General features: G+C 43.5%; 1 protein-coding gene and 1 long non-coding RNA gene across 2 annotated transcripts in view; both read left to right on the forward strand.

The window, feature by feature from the left end:
• The window catches only part of LOC135257879 (saccharopine dehydrogenase-like oxidoreductase), a 385462-nt gene that overhangs the window by 43913 nt on the left and 316969 nt on the right, over positions 1-24580 (forward strand). The window lies entirely within an intron of this gene.
• Positions 6322-8438, forward strand: LOC135257982 (uncharacterized). Its single transcript, XR_010330836.1, has 2 exons — positions 6322-6794; positions 8064-8438. It is a non-coding gene; the product is annotated as an uncharacterized LOC135257982 (long non-coding RNA).

The raw sequence follows: 24580 nt of genomic DNA on the forward strand, positions 1-24580 counted from the left end.
AAGAGCTTTGGTACACAGCGCAAGTCACCCCACTTGGCAACCTTAGTTGCTACTGCCATCTAGCGAAGATTCTGACAAATTACACTTTTCATCCTCTCAATCGGTAATGCGGGAGACACTTTTCCCTGGCTTTTACATTTGGCACAAAACTACGGAACGTCAGAAAATTCTAATACCGAACCGTGCCTTTTTTTTTTTTTTTTTAAGTACCGAAAAAGTGCTGAAGTTTCGGTGTACCGTGCAACACTACATCAGACACAAACGTATACCAATCCATGGCTCATCTAAGCAGAGAATGCACATTTCAGAGCGCCTCAGAGACAGATAGAATAATAACACATAAATACACATTTCAAATAATAAATACGACATTGAGAAAAAACGAAGAAAAAGACGAGATATCAAGTCGCGACCGACGCGCGTTTTATTTATTTAGACATTGGCAGATGAGAAAATTTTCGGTTACGCTGACCTATAAAACGCTATTCCAAAAGCAAAATCAGGCATGTTGTACATCGTTAGAAAGCTTATACTCTCACCTACGGAATGAATTAATTGTCAGTCAAGCCAAAGTGCACTAAAAAGGGCGACAACGCCGTAAGCAACAGGTGTGGTATTACGCACAGCTGTTATTGAAGATAGCCGACCAATGCGTCACAGATGCGCATATAACGGATTGTCCAAGACAATATATGACCACTCATTCGCAAAAGGGACATCTCTACGCGTAAAACCAATGGTAAGATTGTATATTTATTCAATGTTTAGTCCCAGATATTGTCCTATCCTATCCGCTTCTGTTTTGCATCAGAAAACGATGTCAGATAGGTCTATCAGCAAAGAAATGGCTTAGCTATGCCCCAAAGTCCTCAATAATAATAGTACTCTCCAAGAAATTATGAAAATCGTTGACAGCGTTTCGTTAAGTGCATCGTCTTTAATGCTACGCCACAGTGAATGCGCAAGTGAATGCGATAAGAAAACATTCTGTTACGCTGAACTATAAAACGCCATTCCAAATGCAAAATCAGACATGTTATACATCGTTAGAAAGCTTATACTCTCACCTACTGAATAAATGAACTGTCATTCAAGCCAAATTGTACTAAAAACGGCGACAATGCCGTAAGCAACAGGAATCACAAACGGATTGTCCAAGACAATATATGACCACTCAGTCGCAAAAGGGACATCTCTACGCGTGAAACCAGTGGTAAGATTGTATAATTATTCAAAGTTTAGTCCCAGATATTGAATGTAGAATGACATGGCATAATTAAAAAAAAAACTTTGTCTCGTTTATTTCGTTATTCAGTGAGCAGCGTTTTCACTGCTGTATTGGCATATTTCAGGACTAACGCCGGGTTTATCTTGTTGCTACGGAATATTACAGTAGCCTACATTACAGGCATTTGGCAGACGCTCTTATCCAGAGCGACGTACAACAAAGTGTATAAACATAACCAGGAATAAGTGTGCGAAAACCCTAGAGAGAAATACTGTTCCAAGTGCAGGGAACAACCGCATAGTTCAACTTGGACCCTGTAGGTTAAACTGATTAACGCTAACACAAACAAGAACAGCAACAACGCAGTCTATGAAAACATTCAAGCAATAGTTAAGACGAGTTAAGACTAAGTCACCTACGGAACAACTACCTAGTTACAACCCTAAGCTTACAGTCAATTTAGAGATTAAATTGAGAATACGATTTCTCTCAGCACAATGACGGATTTAAAGACTAAACGAACCCGATATTGTCTTCAAATGGACCATATTATTTATTTAGACATTGGCAGACTACAGCGTAAAATGCGTCTTTTGTTTATATTCAATATTAGTAATTGCAGAAGAATTGTTATCTTATGGTAGCACCGGAACGAAGCGGACTATATATGTATTACCGTCATTGTTTTATTATACCAGCGTGTTTTCGCGCGTTTGCACAGAAACTCAAAAACTACCAATAAAATGGTTTAGCTTTTTCTCACCATAATGACAGATTTAAAGACTTAACGAACTCACCCGATACTGTCTTCAAATGGATCCATGCTAAAGAAAAGTAATTATTCATCCTCTCAGAAAGCTTTTACTAACAAACTTTGGGTAGCCTATCCTAGCATGCACTCTAGGTGGCACTGTCAGACCGTCCCCTCACTGCTAAAAACTAGACCTACGGTGTCGGATTACTTGCGTCGCCATGGTTGTCGCTTGCCGTAAAGAAGTTTACTCGATGTCGTAACCGTTTAGATTTGGAGCTCCAGGTTTTCCGCACCCCACCTAATGAAAAAGTCCAAATGGTGTGCAAACCATATGGCGGACATAGGTGGTCCCAAAAGCGAAGTTGTAGAGCACATTCAGATGAATCGGTCGATGGAGTTTTGTGTTGATCTGACTTACGGTGTGGGAGTTATGGCCTTTTAAATTATGACCCTTTGTTATAGCGCCACCATGTGGCCGACATAGGTGCTTTTTTGTGCCTGAGTAGTGGGGGGCCATAGGAACCCACCTGCCAAATTTGGTTGCTCTAGGCCTTATGGTTGCTGAGCCTCAGACACTTTTAGCGGAGAAAAATAAGAATAATAATAATAATAATAATAATAATAATAATAATAATAATAATCCTAACAGATACAATAGGGTTCCACCATCTTCGCTGCTTGGACCCCTAATAATCCTAACAGATACAATAGGGTTCCACCAGCTTCGCTGCTTGGACCCCTAATTACGTTTTCTTTGGTCAAATCACCTTGGTTTTCTACTTTTAATTCAATGGACAGCAAGCTCTTTTGCACTTTCTCGTTATAACCTAGGCTTCACTGACTAGCCACTCCTACCCTCTCCAGTTTCTATATATGCTCAGTTTGTAGTTCTATAACCCAGAAGTTCACATTTTTGAGCCATGGGTTACCGTCAGATTTCCAATGTATTTTTCCCATAGGATTTTCATTTTCTGCCATAAGGTCTGTGGTGAACGTAAGCTGTTCGAAGCTGTTATGGGCTTTTAAAAAGTCATTTGCTAACAAGGTGCTATAGTGAAACTACAACCAACTATGGTTGCGTTCTGGCAACTCTAGTTTTCATACTAGCCCACCAGCACACGACAACCATTTTTGTCTCAATAGAGTGTTACAGTTTGTAGTCCTAAAACCAGGAAGCAAGTTTGTTTTTAACATTGGGATGGCAGGTATGCCATCCAGCCAAGTTACACCTTGGCTGGGCGGCATGCCCCATACCTATACAGCACTGAGAGTTTGGCACTTTTCAGGGTTCTTCACAGAAATAACCACAATAGCCACAGACTCTCAGCCCTTAAAAACATTAATTTCTGTACATTCTGACCCCATTTCAACAGACAGAATTCATAAACAACTTCACATGTCCACACAATAAAGCCCCAAACTAAGGGGATTTTGCGTTTTCTCCTTCTTTTTCATGCCAGAAATGCTCCTAGCCCACAAAGAATATGTCTCCCCATTGGTCATTTTATGTACCCCAGCCAATCCTTCACCTACACCAACCAATCAAAATGTCACAAACACACACAAAATGGACTTGTATCTTCTTCCCCAAGAAATTTGCCAGTCTCTATACCTAGACAGTTCATAGCTCAGTGGTAATGTCGCGGTCTATAGATTGTTGAGTCCCAGAGTCAAATCCCACCTGAAGCAAATTTCTTATACATGCTTATTTGCTCACTAATAATTGTCTATTACTTCACAACTGTTGCTTTTGCACCACATCTACCCGGCATTCACCGAACGTATAGACTGCATTATGACATACCATCTACACATTCAGTTAACCACCTACAATATCAACAGACCATATGGATACAACCAGAGCTCAGCTGTGCTTATTGTCTTCTTTAAAACCACAGACACATTTCACCAAAACATTTCCACCTTTTAAACCGCTACTTGACGGTGGTGCACTGCCAATGTCATTGAGTGGGAAGCATAAGGTCGAATGATCCGTCTAACATGGAGTTTGATGTTGAATGGGCTTCTCTTGGATGGGGGGGGGGGGTTTGCTTACACAGGTATATCTAAATATCTAAACATTGAAGCAAGCACCCTAAAACCTGTCTGGGGTGAACACAAAAGCCTGGGTAGGTGTGAAAATGACCCCATAAGTGTTATACAGTGAAATTCCCCTTTAAACTTACATTTTCTTACACTTATATTTGCTAACTAATAATTGTCTGTTGCTTTTCAACTATTGCTTTTGCACTGATCAAAATATCAGAATCTTCAATGCATATGTTTACCAAAAGTCACTCACGGCCAGTCATATGCATTTCATGATGGTAAAAGTATTGATTTTCTTAAAAAGTTACACTAGCTGACCACTGTGGTGTTTCTACTAACAATATTTCTTCACTTGGCTATTCTAGAAAATGTTCTTACCAGCAAACGCCACGTTTCTACATACATGTTACCTCGCCTTGTTCTCTATCTACCTACATACTACGTATTGTAGCGGGTGTACTGTTGCTTTGGGAACACATAGGGGAGCCGGGCTAGGGCGCCTGCGCAGACTCTCTCGTCCAGAGTAAAAAAAAAGAAGTTCAGAAGTTGGTTATGGTCAGATCTACGGAAGAGGATGCCACGTGAATTTTTTTTTTTTTTTGAGTTCTGAGATTAAAGTCGGAATTCTGAGAATAAAGTCAGAATTCTGAGAATAAAGTCAGAAAGTTTAATCTCAGAATTATGGGTACCTGTAAGGAACCAAGTTAAGTGAGAGAGTCACCCAGAGACTGTAAAAAATATAGACAAAGCTACTGTGACGTCACCCATTGACTCTCCGTGGGTCTCTAAAACACATTTTGAAGCTCAATGGCAGGCGCGGCCATGTTGTCGATTTGGAGCCAAAACCATAGAGTTAAGCGGTTCTGTGATTTTTTACAATATGATTGACAGTCCGGTGCGGAAAAACCCATCAACCTGAACGAACGATTGCAGAACGAACTTGAGGCTAGCTGACTGTCTGCCGTTATGTTTTTAAATGTATTATCAAATGTTTACGGAGTTTAATTTCCGTCTGTGACTGTACTGTGTCATGTAGGCCTAATCACGTTATATGTATGACATCAATAATACAATTATGTTCAGTTATCTTCAATTTACGCAGCAAAACGAATATGCTTAGCTAGCATATCAGCTTGCCAGTGAGCTAGGTAGGCTATCCATGGTTAGCTCACCCATTAGCAATATGAACCACAGGGGAAGAACATTGACTACACTGATGGTCAATCAATCAGAGATGTGTAGGCTACTGGTGATTTGACTAGGCTCATTTTCATATAACTGTCTGGTAGACCTGCTGTTAACCGAGCAAGTTATCGTCATAGGTTTTCGCCACAGTCAGTTAATGAGCCAGTAACTGCTCCATCGCCGTTTGTGGTGTTCACTTGCTGGGTGACGCTAGCAAGTCACTTTTTACCGAATAAAAATTAACACTGTCAGCGGTGATTAACAGATCTACCAAGTATTTTAATAACTGATCTGCAGGCGTGTAAATATGACAACGCACTCTGTACAGCAAGATTTCCACCTGGTGCATGAAGACAAAAATAATGTACATTGAATTTCTAATTATTATTAGGCTATTTTTTTTCTTGTAGATCATCAAAACCAATGGAGAAAAGCCAATATAAGCAAGGAGGCCCCAGGACCGATTCTGAGAACCACTGTCTTAAATGCTCTTGTCGGTCTCTTAAATGCTAAAAACATGTTCCTTTCTAAATGCCAATCTTACAAAGATGGTTAATTTCGTTAAATTCTGTGTGTGTGATTTCATCGTGTGTTGTATGTTATCCAGCAAATAAACCTAAGACTCTTAATTCGCTTCGTGAAACTGGAAATTTTGCAGTGTTTTATCCCAAAATCGCGATTATAGTAGCTTTGTCACATGCGTGAAGCATGGCCCAGGTAGACATTTACGGAATGTACACGACTGACAAGCCGTCAAGCACGTTTGAAAAATTGAATATTTGCCGGTTACGGTTAGTTAGCTAGTCAAATGGCTTGGTAGCCGAAGTTGCAAACTGTTTTAGCATAGGCTACTGGACTACCAAATATAGCAAGCTGATTATGCTTTCTGTCAACTCATTATTTGGTTAAGTAGGCTAAAGGAAATAGCAAAAATGACTCGGCTACCGAAAAACTTCAGAGGAGGATTATTTTATGGTCGTCTAGTGCAGCTGTAAATAGCAGACGCCATAATGAAATCACTATGAAATGGGATGCCTGCATTTTCTGACTTTGCACAGGTGGACCGTAGTCGGAGCCGCAATGTCAAGGCCAAGAGGCGCCACCAGTGACCATAGACTGTAGCCCCTACTGTAGCTTAGTCCTCTGCAGTAGGGGGAAGTGACGCAAAACTGTACCTCATTGGTCCACAACAAATATTATAACAGTGCCCAAATGACACAATAAATCATGAAATCGACCCATGGACAGTCATAAGACGAATAAAATACACATATTGTGACTATTTGTTCTTATGAGAAAAAATGATTGACTTTGTATCTTGACCGCATTTGTACCGTAGACATGGAAACCGGATATGAAAACACCTATACTGGAGCCAACCGTAGTGGCGCTAGTGAGCAACCAGGAACAACAAGACCAGGAAATGAGCTTCAAAAACGAAGTCTGGTTTTGGCCGCTTGGAGTCACCCTGCGTCATACAGGAGGGGAACCACACGCTGACTGAAAATGTCGGACTTTGAGTTTTTGCGTGTTCGAGGGGTCCCAGAGGAAGCCATTTCATTAATGGAAGAGCAAAAGGTGAGTGAAAAAGAAATATGTGTTGGTTTGGTGCCTGGTGTTTGTAAAAACAAAGAAAAGGCTACGGATATGAAGGATGTGAAATGCAGACACGGGTTAGCTAACGTTAGTAGCACGTTTGTTAGCTAACATTAACGTTACTGCAGACTAACGTTGTGCATGTAACAGTAGTGTAGAGGCTAGCGGTTAATAGTACAATGCCTGGAGAATCTTGGCTAACTAGCCAGGTAAGGGATAATGCCCGACGAGGTATCCATTATGTAATTGTAAGGAATAAACCATGACGTGTTGTCCTGTTAATGAAAAATAATGTACGACGCGTGGTGATGTGCCCGAGGCGAAGCCGAGGGTTGCTTTACCAGCCCCGAAGTACATTATTTTCCAATAACGGGACAAATTAATCTCCCTACCTCTGTCTTGCTTTTTCAAATGTTGCAGTCTCTCAGTGTAAACATAGCGTTTCTCCAAGACCGTCTGAAACCGGGTTTGAACGCCAGCTAATTTTATGATAGTTTCGCCTTCACTTGCCACCTAGTCCTAGCCAATATTAAAATTCTGGGTTTTAGGTCTGAATGGTCTCATGGCTTGCTTGTTATCCCGGCTAGCTAGCTATTGAATTGTATTCAAAACAGTGGTTACTACAAACGCAATCGTTTACAAAGATACGGATGAAAATGCGTCCCATAGCCATGACTTAAATACGGAACGCCTATTCTACTGTCAAAATAAGGGGCGATTCCGTATTTTGCGAGATGGTTGGAATTCCTAAATGAAGCCAGTGACTAGAACCATGATTCAACGTTGCCATTGCGAAACTGGACATTGTAAAGGGGAGAGGACGTAACAACAATTCAAAACCGAAAGAATAATGTTGCTGTTTTAACTGCTTAGAATGCTGGATTTTGTAGCACATTGATTTTAGAACTGTTAAAAGGCCTGAGGTGTCCCTTTACTGAGAAATAATGAATCAGAATCGAGTATTCAGCCAAGCCGTTGTATAACAGGAAATAAAATGGTTACTACATATACCTAGCACGGTTTCATGAAATAAACACACAGCAACAAAGATAGTAATAAGTGTCTTATTGCTGATTATTGTTGACGTTAACGAAAATGCGTGCTGTGTCTGTTCACTGTTGACTTAGCTGATGGGGGCATACAGTGACAACGCAGCAACCTAGGCCTCAATTTAGACAGGCAGCAGTTACGTAGTACAAGACCTATTTGACACGTTTGTAATCTATATTTACTGTGCTTCTTTTTGTACAGGATGAACTTGATGAAGTCGTCAACACATGGAATTCACACAAAATCAGACCAAGATCAAGTAATGACGCGGCGTCGGGTCGGCCAGTTGTGATGTCCTCATTCCCAGAGTTGCACAGTGCTGAGGATAGACTCAGAATGGATGGGATGCTCCAGCATATCCACTTGCTGCAGCTGATCTGTACATCATGTTAAGAGAGGAAATACAGAAACATATTTGATCACTGGTACAAATCCAATTTTTACTAAATACAAAGGAAAATATGCAGTTTGAGGTGAAGTTTAAAAGAAGAAAACTACAACACAAGACCCCTTAAAAAATAGCAAAATTGTAGCTACATTTTCATAAAAGGTAATCAGTGAAATGTTTTGTTTTTTTTAAGAAATATTCTACTGTAAAAAAATGGAGACAAATGAATGTATTAAGTACTACATGTAGTAAGGAAAATTGAGGAATAAGTTGGGTTCTAAAGCTCTTAAAGTCAGAATTCTGAGAATAAAGTTCTGACTTTAATCTCAGAATTATGGGTACCTGTAAGGAACCAACTTCTACGACGTATTTTACGGGCCCTCGGAAACAGCTTTTCCCAGTCCTTCCTGCCTGTGCTAAACACGAAGCACCACGAAAAGGACCCCCTTGACTTCAAGCACGGCTTTTCCGGCCTAGAAGTCAAAGACATGGCTGCCCACGCCATGGGGGAACCCCTGGCTGTCGAACCCTCCGTAGTTTGACACCTGAACCTCATGCAGGGAGGGCTTTTGGCGCCACCAAAGCCCACCCTACCAAATAAGATGGACCGTTTCACAGCCTCCATTCACCAGGCTTCCTACAGGTCCTCAGCCCTCGCTATTCGAGCCCTTAATGTCTCCTCTCTACGAAGTTTACCAAGCCGAGCTGATTGAGGAGATGGGGGAACAGCCCGAGAAGGTGAGCCCTTCCCCAATACTGTGGCAAGAGATTGTCACTATTAACGACCTGGTTCTGCGCAATGCTCGCCAGAGTGTCCAGGCCTGTGGTCGCTCCATGGCCCTGGCTGTAGCTGGTGAGCAGGCCCTGTGGCTTAATCTCTCTGGTCTGCCTGACAGTGAGAAGAGGTGCATCGCAGGTGCCCCAGTTGAGCCAGGCCACCCTCGTTTCAGCCCTGCGCTGATTCTCATACAGCAGCGGTGCAATGATAAAAAGAAAGAGGATGAGGCCTTCAAACTCTGCCTCCCCCGAAGAGCTACGCCTCAGCTGCTGCATCCCACGCATCCCCCACAGCCTCTGGCTGTGAACCGCCGTGCCCAACCGAGCCAGGGCAGAGCCAAGCCCCAGGGAAAAACCCTAGGCCAGCAGGGTAACCCCCCTCCCAGGCCTTGGGGTAACATGACCTTTGCTGCGGCTGCAGCGAAGAAACCATCACCCACCCCCCCTGAGCCCAAGCGGAAGTGGCCTGCCTGACCGGCTTCCCCGCTGGGGGGGCTAAGTCCACGTTCTGGGGCGACCAGCCCCATGGACACATGTTCATCTCCCCTCTCCAAGAAGAGGAGACTTCAAGTTCAGCGGGACAGCCCCTCTCCCCCTAGGGGTTCCTACCCCTACGTTCGCTGTGGTCAGGGCACCAGTTCCCGTGTCCCCCAGCCTCAGTCCTCCCTCTCAATGCCCCGAGAGGGAGACTCTGTTCTAGCCACACAGGTAGTGTTACCCACATTCAGTGTGCAGAACAACACCAGGCCATTTCTAATAACGGCTTCCGCCCTGAAAGGCCAAAAAATAAAAAACCGTGTGAGATGATTCTCTTTAAAACACAGGAGACCTCCCCTGGTTTCGCCACTAGGTGGAGCGCCGACATCATTATTCAATTTGGCCTCACCCGGCCAAATTTCCCCGTGGTCCCCCACACTGGCAGAGGCACTCACGAGCCACATTGTAGCTTGGCAGGCTGCGTCAGCCCCAGAATGGGTCCTGAGCACAATAGCCAAAGGCTACAGACTCCGGTTCAGAGTGAAACCACCATGTTTCAACGGAGTCATTTACTCTCGAACCAAAGAGAGTACGGCCCATGTTTTAGAGGAGGAAATCTCTTCTCTCTTACACAAAGGGGCGATCTATGTGGTTCCGTGAGATCAAGCCCAACACGGCTTTTATTCTCGCTACTTCCTGGTTCCAAAGAAGGACAGCTCTCTATGTCCGATCTTGGATCTCAAGGTACTGAACAAACATTTGAGGCAATACAACTTCAAAATGTTAACGTACATCACTCTTCTACGCTCAATACGTCAGAACGATTGGTTCACATCAATCGATCTGAAAGATGCCTTTTTCCACCTGGGCATCTATCCCCTTCACACAAAATTTCTCTGCTTAGCCCACCACGGTATTTGCTACGAATACACATTTCTACCCTTCGGCCTCTCCCTAAGACCACGGGTGTTCTGTCTTTATGTAGAGGTGGGTCTGGCTCCGTTGAGACTAATGGGAATCATAATTCTGACTTATATCGACGATTAGCTCATCACTGCCAATTCGAAAGTCAGAGTTGTGCAGGACACACAGCTAGTTCTGACACATCTGTCATCTCTTGGTTTCAAAGTGAACCTCCCCTAGAGCAATCTCTCTCCATTCCAGAATGTAACATTCTTGGGACTGGACCTAAACTCTGTGTCGATGCGAGCTTGGCTAACAGCAGACCACATCTTATCACTCAGAGTCTGTGTTTCTCAGTTCAAACCGGGCTTGAGAGTACAGTATCGCACATACCTTCGGCTGCAAGGGCTGATGGCTTCAGTCTCTCAGATCCTTCCACTGGGGCTATTAAGAATGAGGGGCTTTATGAGGTGGATTTCATTCCTCCACCTCAGCCCTGTGGGCAATCTCCATCACTGCCTCTCGGTGACACGAGTGCTACCAAACTCTGCGTCACTGGGAAAGCACAGACTTTTACACTCAGGGAACCCCTCTCGGGATCGTTCTCATGAGGAAAATCGAGCCACTTAGGAGGGATGTATTGTGAATGGGACGTGGCCAATCCAGCTATGCTCAGCTCACATCAATTATCTGGAGCTACTAAGCATTTGGATAGCTCTCAGGTATTTTCTCCCCCGTCTAAGGGGACATCATGTGCTAATCCGCTGCGACAACACAACTGTGGTTGCATATGTCAATCGGCAAGGTAGCATGCAATCCCTCCAGCTCCACTGTCTAGCCTACAGTACAGACTGCTGGTCTGGAGCAGCCGTCACTTTCTGTCGATACGCGCAACCCATGTTCCAGGCATTCTGAGCACGGGCGCGGATTTGTTGTCAAGGAAAACCCACTTTACGGGGAATGGTGGTTGCATCCCCAGATTGTGGAAATGCTGTGGCAGAGATTCGGCCGTGCAGCTGTAGTTCTCTTCGCTTTGCATGGAAATGCCTACTGTCCAATGCATTTCTCGCTACAGGACGAGAATGCGCCTCTCGGCGTGGATGCACTGGCCCACCCATAGCCCGATGTGCTCCTTTATGCGTTTCCTCCCCTCGCTCTCATCTCTCCCACTCTAGCCAGAGTGAGAGAACAGAGCTTGACACTGATCCTGATAGCACCCAGGTAGCCGAAATCGGTGTGGCTGGCAGAGATTATCCCTCTCCTTTATGCACAGCCATGCGCACTCCCGTTACACACGGACCTACTGTCTCAGGCAAACGGGGAAATACACCACCCCCACCCGGAGCGAATAGCTCTTTGGGCTTGGCCCGTGAGAGGTATAACCTTATTGCGTTAGGGGTCCCCTCTCGTGTGGCTGCTACCATCCAATTCGCGAGATTGCCCTCTAACAGGTCACTTTATGAAAATGAGTGGCAGGTATTTGAAGGATGGTGTGCCTCTCGTCAGTCAGTGCCTTACCAGTGCTCTGTAACTTACGTGCTGCGCTTTTTACAGAACCTTATGGATAAAGGGAAAATCATTTCAACCATTAAGGTCTACCTGGCAGCTATCACTGCTTGTCATGTTGGTTTCAAAAACTATGCAGTGGGGCAACACCCCCTCAATTGCAGGTTTATGAAGGGGGCTCGCCGTTCTCTGCTTGTTGCTAAAAAGCACATCCCTTCTTGGGATTTATCACTGGTGCTGGAAGCTCTGTCTCTACGGCTAATCGAGCCTATAAATAAGATAAAAGAGTTAAAATGGCTGTCTCTCAAGACAGCATTGCTGCTCGCTCTAGCTTCGGCTAAGCGAGTCAGTGACCTCAATGCTCTCTCAGTGCATCCCTTGTGCGCAATGTTCTCCCCTAATATGGATGGGTTTCTCTTAAGCCCAATCCAGCCTTCATGCCTAAAAGCATCCCAGCTTTCACGTGTGCGGTGTTGGAGCTTGCTGCTTTGCACCCATCGCCTTACTCCTCTCAAGAGGATCAAAGGCTGCATATGCTATGTCCTGTGCGTGTTCTCCACACATACATGACAAGGACTAAGGCTTTCAGAAAGAGCGACCAGCTCTTTGTCGCCTGGGGCCCGCCCTGCAAAGGGAAAGCCATCTCTAAGCAGCGGCTGTCTCATTAGCTTGTGGAAGCTATTGCTATGGCATATGACTCAAAGGGGATAACACCCCTTCTACGAGAGGCATAGCTGCATCGTGGGCCCTATTCCGTGGGGTCTCCTTGCAGGAGATTTATCAAGCTACAGGCTGGGCTTCTCCACATACCTTTGCTAGGTTCTACTGCTTGGACGTCACCAGGACTCTGGTAGCCCACGCAGTTCTGGGGGTGAGCTCTGCGTGAAGCTCACGCATCTCCCCTCACCTGCTTTGTGTTTAGTAATCGGATGCTTCTGAGGAGTCATGGCCGGATGTCATTCACCATAGGTGGATCTCTCCACTTAATGTTTCAGAGAACCGGGGTTACGATAGTGACCTAAAGTTTTTTATGCGATCAAGATATACAAGAACTGGAGACAACTTCCGTTTACCGGTTCCATGGAATCCTATGGGAGCTGCTCAGTGGCGCATGAAACCAATTAATGGACGCAGCCATGTTTGACTATGGGTCGTTGGCACCAGAGCGTGCGCACTGGGTACCTAAACGTGAAGAATCACAGTAAATGTAGATAAATGACGTTAAGCTGTTAAATATTACTTGCTTCAAAGCATTTGAAACTTTTATTATTAAGCACAAGGTAAAAACACTGAGGCAACAGTTGCTAGCCAGCTAAGCTAGCAAAATTCACAACTGTTAGCTAACAGGTAGTTACAAGTTTATAAACTCCAGTGGTTACTCGAGGTATTGCAGTTTAATAAGCCTCTGATGCCAAAACATTTCCACATTGAAGTCCATTCAAAACTACGAATTTAACCTGGCCAAAATACAATTATTTAGGACAGAACATTTTAGCTCTAATTTATTCACACTGAACTGATTACTCTCCATGCACCAATTTTTTTATGAGTCCCACAGAAGAAGATATAAGATTAATTTCATTTCAACTTGGTCCGCATGGTTTTAGGTCACAGTGCGTGTGACTGCTTAGATGAGCACGGAGCACACCCACGCTTGAACGAGTATGAGGTTGTTATTAACTCATTTATGTAGAAAAGGGTTGAATTCAGAGTTGCTTGCACAGAACCGATGTATCAGAATTCGCGAAACTTATTAAACCATAACCTAGGATTACATGAATCCACCGCCATTATTGTTTTGATTATATTGTTATTTTGATATATGAATAATACTAATAATTATGTTGCCTGCCATAATTTTCTTGTGCCCATTGGTCATGGTGATGACTCGTGACAAATAAATAAATGATTAGTAATAAAGCTGAAATATGTGGCTCTTAAATTAACATTCTATTATGCTGATTCCACTATATTATTTTGACTACATTCTCATTCTGATATTGCTACTAATAGCCTAATATCATTAAAAATGTTATTAGCTGTAGTATTTCTGTCTTTGCATTATGATGGTGCTGACTAATCACATAGGCTAGGCCTATGAAAAATAAATAGGTGAACATTAATTTAAAAATGAGATTAGCTATATTCACTCTGAAATTATATTTCAAATGATGCTATGGTGCTGATTAAGGTGAAATGGTGATGATGAAGATGAAAAACGTAATTTACAAAGATGACGATTGTATGAATATAAAATAATACATAAGCCTAATTTATCAAGATTTCATGTAATTTTTTCATTTTTAACATTTATTTATTATGTCTTGGCTAACTCGTAGTTCAATGCACTCCGTAACCGTGAAAATTTGTTTGTGTGCTGTGACAGACCGATCATCATGTCAGTGGCTAAGGCTTCGCGGTTCCCTTTTAATTGTAGGCTACTACTCTCCTTTTATAAGGATACGAAATTTTGTTTTTCGGTGGATTTGTCATTTCTTTAGCGTGTATTTCATAATTTTAAAAAACACACAGACATAAAATTTAAGTGATGGGGGTATATTTATCAGCACTGGACATCTTGAATAATTTCTACTTTGTACTGCTTCGATTATGTCAGTACATGAGTTCAGGATAGCAGGACTAACAACATTACGGTACAGCAAATCGTATGGAAAGGCTGTCGTTGCCCAACTAATTGGCAAGACGTCCCCGAGAGGTCGGCATTTGTATAATTTGTGTATAATTGTATAATTGTGTAAGTGTATAATTCGTCCAGGTGCGTAGAACTGCCGAAATCCGTCCCGCTAGAGTTGGCTAAGTATCTGCTTTCATTTGCTAATTACATACCGCATTAGATTTAAACTTTTCCCTGTGTGGAAACTGTTCTTTGTGTTAGGTTGTGTTAGGTTTCTATCTGGCGCTTTTTGATTCTTAGAATTGATAGATTGGCTACTTGGGCTTAGTGATTGCGATTATTGTATTATTACTGACTGTGAACCTGTGTAATCAGCGCATTATTCAATTCAGGTTTTCAACTGCTAATTAGGTACACTCGGAGCGACGCTATATTAGTCCTGCTAACTCGCAGTTTAGGTAGTAAGTGTATAATTCGTCCAGGTGCGTAGAACTGCCGAAATCTGTCCCGCTAGAGTTGGCTAAGTATCTGCTTTCATTTGCTAATTACATACCGCGTTAGATTTAAACTTTTCCCTGTGTGGTAACTGTTCTTTGTGTTAGGTTGTGTTAGGTTTCTATCTGGCGCTTTTTGATTCTTAGAATTGATAGATTGGCTACTTGGGCTTAGTGATTGCAATTATTTTATTATTACTGACTGTGAACCCGTGTAATCAGCGTGTTATTCGATTCAGGTTTTCAATTGCTAATTAGGTACACTCGTAGTTTATGTGTCAGCTCTCTGTTCCAGTCTCAGAAGGCGCTTCCAGCAACGTGGCCTCCCTCGACAACGGAACCTCTCCAACCTCTGCTACCCCCCCGCTGGCCCCCTGTGAGAACTTCACAGTCACAGGGGGGCTATGGAACTGCCAGTCTGCTACGCGCAAGGCGGACTTAATTTCCGCCTATGCCTTATCCCTGCAGTTCCTTGCCCTCACAGAGACCTGGATCACACCAGACAACTCTGCCACTCCTGCTGCCCTCTCGTCCTCCTACTCCTTCTCCCACACCCCCCGGCGATCTGGCCGTGGTGGTGGTACTGGTTTACTGATCTCCCCCACTTGAAAATTCTCTGTTCTCCCCCTCCCTGACCTGTCTATATCCACTTTTGAATTCCATCCTGTCTCTATCACCTACCCTACCAACCTCTATATTGTTGTTGTTTATCATCCCCCGGGGCCCCTGGGAAGTTTCCTGGATGAGCTAGACACCCTGCTCACCTCCTTCCCTGAGGACGGCACCCCGCTGATCCTCCTGGGAGATTTTAACATCCACCTAGAGGCCTCCTAGTCTGCTGCCTTCCTACCACTACTCCACTCCTTTGACCTCTCCCTACAACACTCTCCCCCAACCCACAAGGCAGGCAACCTCCTAGACCAGATCTTCCTGAGGAACTGCTCCAGCTCCAATCTCACGGTTACCCCCCTGCATACATCTGACCATCACTTCATCTCCTTCTCCCTCCCTCTCGCTCCCCATCCTCCCTCTCCTCCTCCCACCCCCACTGTCACTGTCCGCCGTAACCTCCGCTCCCTCTCACCCTCTTCCTCGCTCCCAGAGTTACTGTTCCCCTCCCCCCTCTTCAATCATTCTCCAACCTCCCCACTAACTCTGCATCCTCCACCCTAACTTCATTTCTCTCCTCAGCACTCGACTCCCTCTGTCCTCTTGTCCCTAGACCAGCACGCTCATCCCCTCCCAGTCCACGGATGTCTGACATCCTACGCACCTCCAGGACCAGCCTCCGCGCTGCTGAGAGAAAGTGGGGAAAATCCAGGGACCCATCTGACCTTTCTATCCCCTCATCTCTCCTCCAGGCAATCACACCAGACATCCTCCCATTTGTCACCTCCCTCGTGAACTCCTCTCTATCTTCTGGATGTTTCCCCTCATCCTTCAAGAGGGCCTACATCACCCCGCTGCTGAAGAAGCCCACACTAGACCCCTCCGTCATCCAGAACTACCGACCAGTATCTCTCCTTCCTTTTTCGATCCAGTGACTTCATGCCGCATGAGCAGCCTCCCTCTCCTCTGTCCTGATTCTGCTAGATCACTCAGCTGCTTGCTGAGCACTCCAACCTCCTGTCCTCCCTGGCAGCAACAGGGATCTGCAGCACAGCCCTTGACTGGATTGAGTCCTATCTCTCCAATCGCTCCTTCCAGGTTGCCTGGGCTGGTAGAGTATCGCCGTCCCGCCTACTTGCCACGGGAGTTCCCCAGGGCTCAGTCCTCGGTCCCCTTCTCTTCTCCTTATACACTAGATCCCTTGGCCCTGTAACCCCTGCCCATGGCTTGTCTTATCACTGCTATGCTGATGACACACAACTCTTTCTCTCCTTCTCCCCATCGGGCACACAGGTCCCTGCCCGCATCTCCGCTTGCCTGAGGGACATCCAGAGCTGGATGGACAATCACCACTTGAAGCTCAACCCGAGAAAGATGGAGCTAACCTTTATTCCTGCTATAACTTCTCCCCTCCTCGATTTTTCCATTTCCCTAGGGGACACTTTAGTGACATCATCACCCTGTGCCAAGAATCTCTGAGTAGTGATGGACAACAGGTTGTCCCTCTCTAAGAACATCACAGCGGGAAGCTGGGCGTGCAGATTTTTCCTGTATAACATCTGGAGAATCCATCCCTTTCTCACCACCTACTCAACCCAGCTCCTGGTCCAAGCAATGGTACTATCCCGCCTGGAATACTGCAACTCTCTTCTGGCTGGACTACCGGCATCTGCCATCAGACCCTGCAACTCATTCAGAATGCTGCAGCTCGTCTGGTCTTCAACCTCCCCAGACACTCCCACGTCACTCCCCTGCTCACTATCCTCCACTGGCTGACTGTTATGGCTCGCATCAAATTTAAAACATTGGTCCTAGCATATCAGGCAGTCAAGGGATCAGCCCCAGCATACCTCCACAAGATCTTCAAACCCTACATGCCAGCCAGACACCTCCATTCCGCTACCTCAGGACGCCTAGCACCTCCCCCTCTTTGCACCTGCGCTTCCCAAACTTCTCCTGTCTGTTCTGGCCCCACGATGGTGGAATGACCTCCCTGTGGAGATCAGAACAGCTGAGACACTGACCCACTTCAAGCGACAACTGAAGACTGACCTCTTCAGGCTGCACCTCTCCCCATCCCTCCCTACCTCCCTGTAAACTCTAAACTGACTGTAAGCTTAGGGTTGTAACTAGGTAGCTGTTTCGTAGGTGACTTAGTTAATGCACTCGTCTTAACTACTGCTTGTATTTTTGCATAGACTGTGTTGTTGCTGTTCTCGTTTGTGTTAGTGTTAATCAGTTTAACCTACAGGGCCCAAATTGAACTATGCAGTTGTTCCCTGCACTTGGAACGGTACTTCTCTCTAGGGTTTTCGACACACTTGTTCTTGGTCTGTGTTCTTACACTTTAGCCGCGTTTCCACCACAGGAACTTTACCCCGGGGGCTTTATTTTACCCCCAAAAAAGTTCCTGCTCAGGGGGTAGTACTTTCCGAAAGTACAGGAACCTTTTGGGTGGAGCTTGCAGCGCTGAACATTTATGATTGGTCGAGTACTCGCAGCATTTTTTTGTGTTCATTTTCAGCCGCCATGTTTAAAAATATGCAGGCGCAAACCGATTTATTTTCATAATAACTTCAAATCAAACTTGTATGTTATGCGGCGCAGTAGCCTAGTTTTGGTTATAGTCTGCCAACGTCTTGGAATTATAACGTGTGCTCTTCTGTTCTTTTCTTGCTTTAGTATTCGTTTTATAAAATGCTAAGCATTCGTGCTGGGACAGCATATTACGTACCAAAACATTCAAACGGATTAATTCGGTTGCTGAATATTTTCTTCCGGATTTTCTTTGTTAGCCTGTTGTAATTGACTCAAAACGTTTGATACAGTTATGTGAGGTATGCGGTAGTTCTGCGTAATTCACATTGGTGATACAGTAAAAGCAAACTGGAAATCACCTTCTGCACTTTTTGTCAGGGTAAAATAACAGGTTAATTCTAGTAATCGTCCCTTTAGCTTTTTCAGACTGCCGTAATTTTACTCTGCCATTCTTCAATTCCACAAAAAGACCAGGAAGACTATGGACTAATTTATGGTGCATGGTTTGCATCTGGAGGGCACACTTCGCTGCTCGGCTAGCAGTAACTTCGAAGGAAAGCAAAAGGTGGCTGTACCACTACTAATTTAAATTTTCACGCAAGTCCGAGTTTTCGTTCTATTCTTGTCATTTTGCGATTAGCCAATATAGAATTGACGATGAGAAAGCAATCAAACAGCAAATTGTTTACAACGTGTGCATGTTTTCTGCTGTTGTTGCCAGTTATATTGGAAATGTGAATGCATTCTGTCGCTTCGGATGTCAAGACATGAAAGCGAATGTTCGCATAAAACCATAATGAATGTGTTTGAGAGGATATATAAAACAGTTACAATCTGACTATTGGCCTATATCCTATTTGTTGCATAACAACGGTCCAAGTTCAACTACCAACGACAGTTTTGCTTGACAACGGTAAAATATGCCCAAACGGCTGCAGAAGATTAGGTGATTAAATCGATAAAAATCAATAATTACAAAAGTAACCATATATAGTCATTGTTGGTAACCCGTTATATATAAGTGGAATAAACCCCTCTGGGCTGTCCCGGTTATTAGAAAATAATGTAGGCTACTTCGGTGGTAGTATGGGGTTACAGAAGAAATCATATGATAGATGGACTGACGACAACGTCGCTTTTTCATACGTCAGTGGGCTAATTTGCCTAATCTTCGCGGGACTTTAGACCGCGGTGGAAACGCAGACAACCATGGGCTGAAGGAACCTTTTAGTTCCTTGAAAAGTAGTTCCTGGGACTAAAAGTTCCGGGTACTTTTGGTGGAAACGTGGCTTTTGTTGTACGTCGCTCTGGATAAGAGCGTCTGCCAAATGCCTGTAATGTAATGTAATGGCATTTGGTCAAAAATGCCCTCCAGACGATGTTTGGACGATGAATTAAAGCTGCACCACCCGGCCACTCTACAGACTAGCCTCTGTTAACTATGACATTTAACCCGCGTTTCCACCGCAGGAACTTTCCCCAGGAACTAGGAACCTTTTGAGGAACTCAGTGCGTTTCCACTGCAGGGACCAGGGTCTAAAGTTCTAAAGTTCCGGGGACTTTATTTTACCCCCAAAAAAGTCCCTGCTCGGGGGGTAGTACTTTCCAAAAGTACAGGAACTTTTGGGATGGGGCGCAAGCGCTGAATATTTCTGATTGGTCGAGTACTCGCAGTATTTTATTTCAGCCGCCATTTTTAAAAATCTGCAGCCGCAAACCGATTTATTTTCATAATAATAACTTGAATTCAAACATGTTATGCGGCGCAGTAGCCTACTTTTGGTTATAGCCTGCCAACGTCTTGGAACAGATGAGAAATTAAGATTGAGGATTATAACGTGTGCTCTTCTCTTCTTTTCTTGCTTTAGTATTCGTTTTATAAAATGCTAAGCATTCGTGCTGGGACAGCTTATTACGTACCAAAACATTCAAACGGTTTAATTCGGTTGCTGAATATTTTCTTCCGGATTTTCTTTGTTAGCCCGTTATAATTGACTCAAAATGTTTGACACAGTTATGTGAGGTATGCGGTAGTTCTGCGTAATTTACATTCGGGATACAGTAAAAGCAAACTGGAAATCGCCTTCCGCACTTTTTGTCAGGGTAAAATAACAGGTTCTCCTAATCGTCCCTTTTGCTTTTTCAGACTGCCATAAGTTTACTCTGCGGTTCTTCAATTCCACAAAAAGACCAGGAATACTACACATGGACTAATTTATGGCGCATGGTTCGCATCTGGAGGGCACACTTCGCCGCTCCGCTAGCAGTAACTTTGAAGGAAAGCAAACGGTGGCTGTACCACTGCAATATTAGCTAATTTAAATTTTCATGCAAGTCCGAGTTTTCATTCTATTTATTCTTGTCATTTTGCGATTAGCCTATGTGGAAATGACGATAAGAGTCGAATTAGTCAGTTCAACAGCAAATTGTTTACGATGTGTGCATGTTTTCTGCTGTTGTTACCAGTTATTTGTGGAATGTGAATGCATTCTGTCGCCTCGGATGTCAAGACATGAAAGTGAATGTTCGCATAAAAATATAATGAATGTGTTTGAGAGGATATATAAAAACAGTTACAATCTGTATATTGGCCTGTTTGTTGCATAACAACGGTCCAAGTCGAACTACCAACGAGATTTTTGCTTGACAACAGTAAAATAATATGCCCAAACTGCTGCGGAAGAATATTTCAATTTCAGGTGATTATTAAGTCAATAAAAATCAATAAATACTAAAGTAACCATATATAGTCATTGTTGGTAACCCATTGTATAAGTGGAATAAACCCCTCCGGGCTGTCCCGGTTATTGGAAAATAATGTACTTCTGTGGTGGTATGGGGTTACAGAAGAAATCATATGACAGATGGACCGATGATGTCGCTTTTTCATATGTCAGTGGGCTAATTTGCCTAATCTTCGCGGGTCCTTAGACCGCAGTGGAAACGCAGACAACAATGGGCTGAAGGAACCTTTTAGGTAAAAAGGTAAAGTAATTCCTTGAAAAGTAATTCCTGGGACTAAAAGTTAGGGTACTTTGGGTGGAAATGCGGCTTTATTTATTTAGGTCGGATCTTTCAGACAGCAAATATTTCACTATCCATGACCGATCTGAAATTTCACTTACCAAATGAACATGTAATAAACATCAAATTTGAGGGGAATATAAGGAAGAGACAATGAAAGATAATATGCTTGACCACCAAAAATGGGCTATAGCAGTATCCACCTGATTTTGTGTGGGTATAATGAAGAGACACGATTCAAGTTAATGACAAGTTTAATATCAGACTGAATATATTGAAGCCATCAAGCTCTTAAAAGAACTCCAGCACAAAAAAGACAGAACAAGGAACAGAGAAACAGAAATATATAAACATCGAGAGGGGGATTGCAGCGCTATCATCAAAATTAGCAACACAGTTTTAAACCTACAATACGTCGTTAGATTTAAAAACCAGAATAGTTTCAATGACATTTTAAGCTATTAAACAAACTACATTGTTATAACATTACGTGGGCTAGTTTAATTATAATTACATTTCTGGGCTCTTCTCCTGTGCTAACGTATATTAATAGCACGCCTGGTCGTGCCTTAGTAGCTACTTTATTAAGTGTCACAGAATTAACAATATAGCTATTTTATGTCAATTTACTTCAAGTGACAGCTTACCTGAAAACCAGTAACGTTACGACAACTTCTGAATATGAAGAGAAAGTGACAGTTTGAAGAGTGAGCGTCTCTCCTTCTCGAGTGCTGGTTGTGGTCGCAAGCGAGCAACTGGTGAGAGTGGGTGCCTCTCTTTCCTAGAGCGCTGGTTGCGGTGGTGGCAAATTAAGTATAATAGTCAGTGGGCCGACCTATCTGAGACGTTTGAAATAGAGCACAGGGATTAGAAGAAATCCGCCTATGGGCCGATGCTTGTCAGAAATTATGAATAGAATGCAACGTTACAATCTCAGGTCGACACCTATTTTTATACAGTCTATGCTTTGTCCATATTTTTCCCACTGCGCGCAGGAACTGCCGCTGTGGGCTGTGCATGGCAAATTGTGGTCACTCACTCACGGACGATCTGAGAGGGACATTTAGTTGGACGTGTGCGCAGGTGATGCTTCGTCTTTGCATTTCCTAAAATCATCGCCTAACGTTACTTCAGTTAATCCTAACATGTTAGCACCTTTATCTGTCTGCATCTCCCAAAATCACAACTTCGAACGGCACAAGATTTTTATGCACAGCTTTATCGCCTAACGTTACTTAAGCTAATCCTAACATGTTCGCGTTTCGCCCACTTTAGTTAACCTAATCACCGTGTATGGATCGCCTACTTTAGTTAACCTAGTTAGCGCATATGGATGCTATCCTGAACGCATGAGTAGGACCTAAGGACACACAGCTAAAACCACTGATACAGATGTATGGACACACGGAGGACAACAAATAACGTTACAGAGGTGAGGACATGCCATAGCTACCTAGCTATATAGGTAGTACAGTTGCCCCGTGGGTCTGGACGGTTTCGTGCTTGTTATACAGTCTATTCATGCATTCAGACGGTCCTCGTCAACATGTAAAGTCAGAAATTTATCACGTGACCAAGTCGTATTTACAAGGTGTTTGGTTCGGGTGGTCATGGCAACAGGTAAATTTATCTCATGAACAATATCTATGTCCGCTGGGGATGTAAAGGAGGTGGACCAATGCAATCACCCACTGTTGGTCACATGATACATTTCCGACATCACCAGAGTCATCCACAAAAACTGGGGGAATACCTAAACAAATAATATTTAGAACAAGGAAGTAGCCTAACATTTATTATAGTCTAGTTTACAGCTATAAGTAGTTAAGCTAATTAGATTTAGCAATTATTTCTTGTTGTTTACTTACTGATAGGGCATAATCACTATCATGCCATTAACAGAAGGTACTTGGTACATGTAGGCTAACTGTTAACAATCATTTGCACACATTATGATCGAGAAATGAAAATTATACAGATATATTTACCATTAACCTGATACATTTATTCTATGTTTGCCAATTGTCCACCATGTGTTGAAAGCAAGGTGAGGTCAGTGAAACGTCACAACTTGTAAACTCGGGTATCATAGAACTTGTCATGACTGAAGGTAGAGCTGAGTAACTTTCAGGCTGATTGACCAAGAGGGAGCATGGCGATGGGCGTGGCCTATCACATAAAGGCGCATAACTCCCGAATGGATTCCCAGATTTGCACAAGTTTTTGTGGAAAGGTTGGTCATGAGCCAAAGAAGAGGTCACATGTTTGTGTGAGGGTGTGTGCGTGGATGTATGCACACATGGATGCATGCACATGTGCGGTCGCAGCTATTGCGGATTCGCTCTTGTTTTAAACTGACTCAAAAGAAACACATAATATCCGCAAGAGAAACCATGGTGCAGCAGGTTGCTAAAATACGATGACTACTTCACGCGCATTGATTTTTATTCTTATATGTATTTCCAGTGTAACTGGCATGAAAATATGACTGTAAACCCCTTAGTTCGCTAGAAAAAGGCATGGGATTCTCCATTACACCCGATGGGGAAATTGAGAGGTGCGGTGCACTGGACGCCAAATTGGTTTCTGCAACTTCGACAATCGAAGCAAGCAGTGACTTGTATTCCTTATCATAGAGTTCCATATCATAGCAGCTCCCATAGGAATCCATGAAACCGGTAGCCTAAATGGAAGTCTCCAGTTTTTTTATATCTCGATCTCATAGAAAACACATTTTCAACGTACAAAAATGCCAAGTTACTCACACATACATAGCATTGTCTATAACTCATTCATTCAAATGGGCAAAATTTAGGCCTGCCATTAGGGTTGGGCCGATGGACGATACCATCGTCCATCGCCGATGGCTGACAATCATCGACCACTGAGCCCAACATCGTGATTTAAAGGAATTTGTGATTTACTAAAGGAAAAACTGCTTATTTAATCACACTATTCACCGCCCAGTGAAAGCATATTTTAATTTAGGCGCCGCGCAAACATAAAATTATTTTTAAATCTACCTGGTTTGCACCTGCCTTTGTAAATCAGGGGGTGAGTCTTTATTTGTATCGCAAAACTGAGGATTAAAACTTATCTACAGGGTGAGCTCTCCCGTTCTCTCATAGGAACCTAAATTTCAAAAAGGTAGGAGTCGGACTCCTACAAACTACCAAACATGAAGCAAAGTGCTGCACCTGTCTTAAACAAATAATTCCTAATTGTTATATTGTCATTAACCCTTTTTTTCACCATGCCTCACCCTGCACATTTAACTGAGAGTTAGTTCATGTTTAGGAAAAATATAATCAATAAATGATTAATATTGTAATAATTAGAGGAAACTCTTGCTGATTTAAGCCGGTCA

This window comes from Anguilla rostrata, chromosome 6 (genome assembly GCF_018555375.3).
Source record: "Anguilla rostrata isolate EN2019 chromosome 6, ASM1855537v3, whole genome shotgun sequence".
Lineage (NCBI taxonomy): Eukaryota > Metazoa > Chordata > Actinopteri > Anguilliformes > Anguillidae > Anguilla > Anguilla rostrata.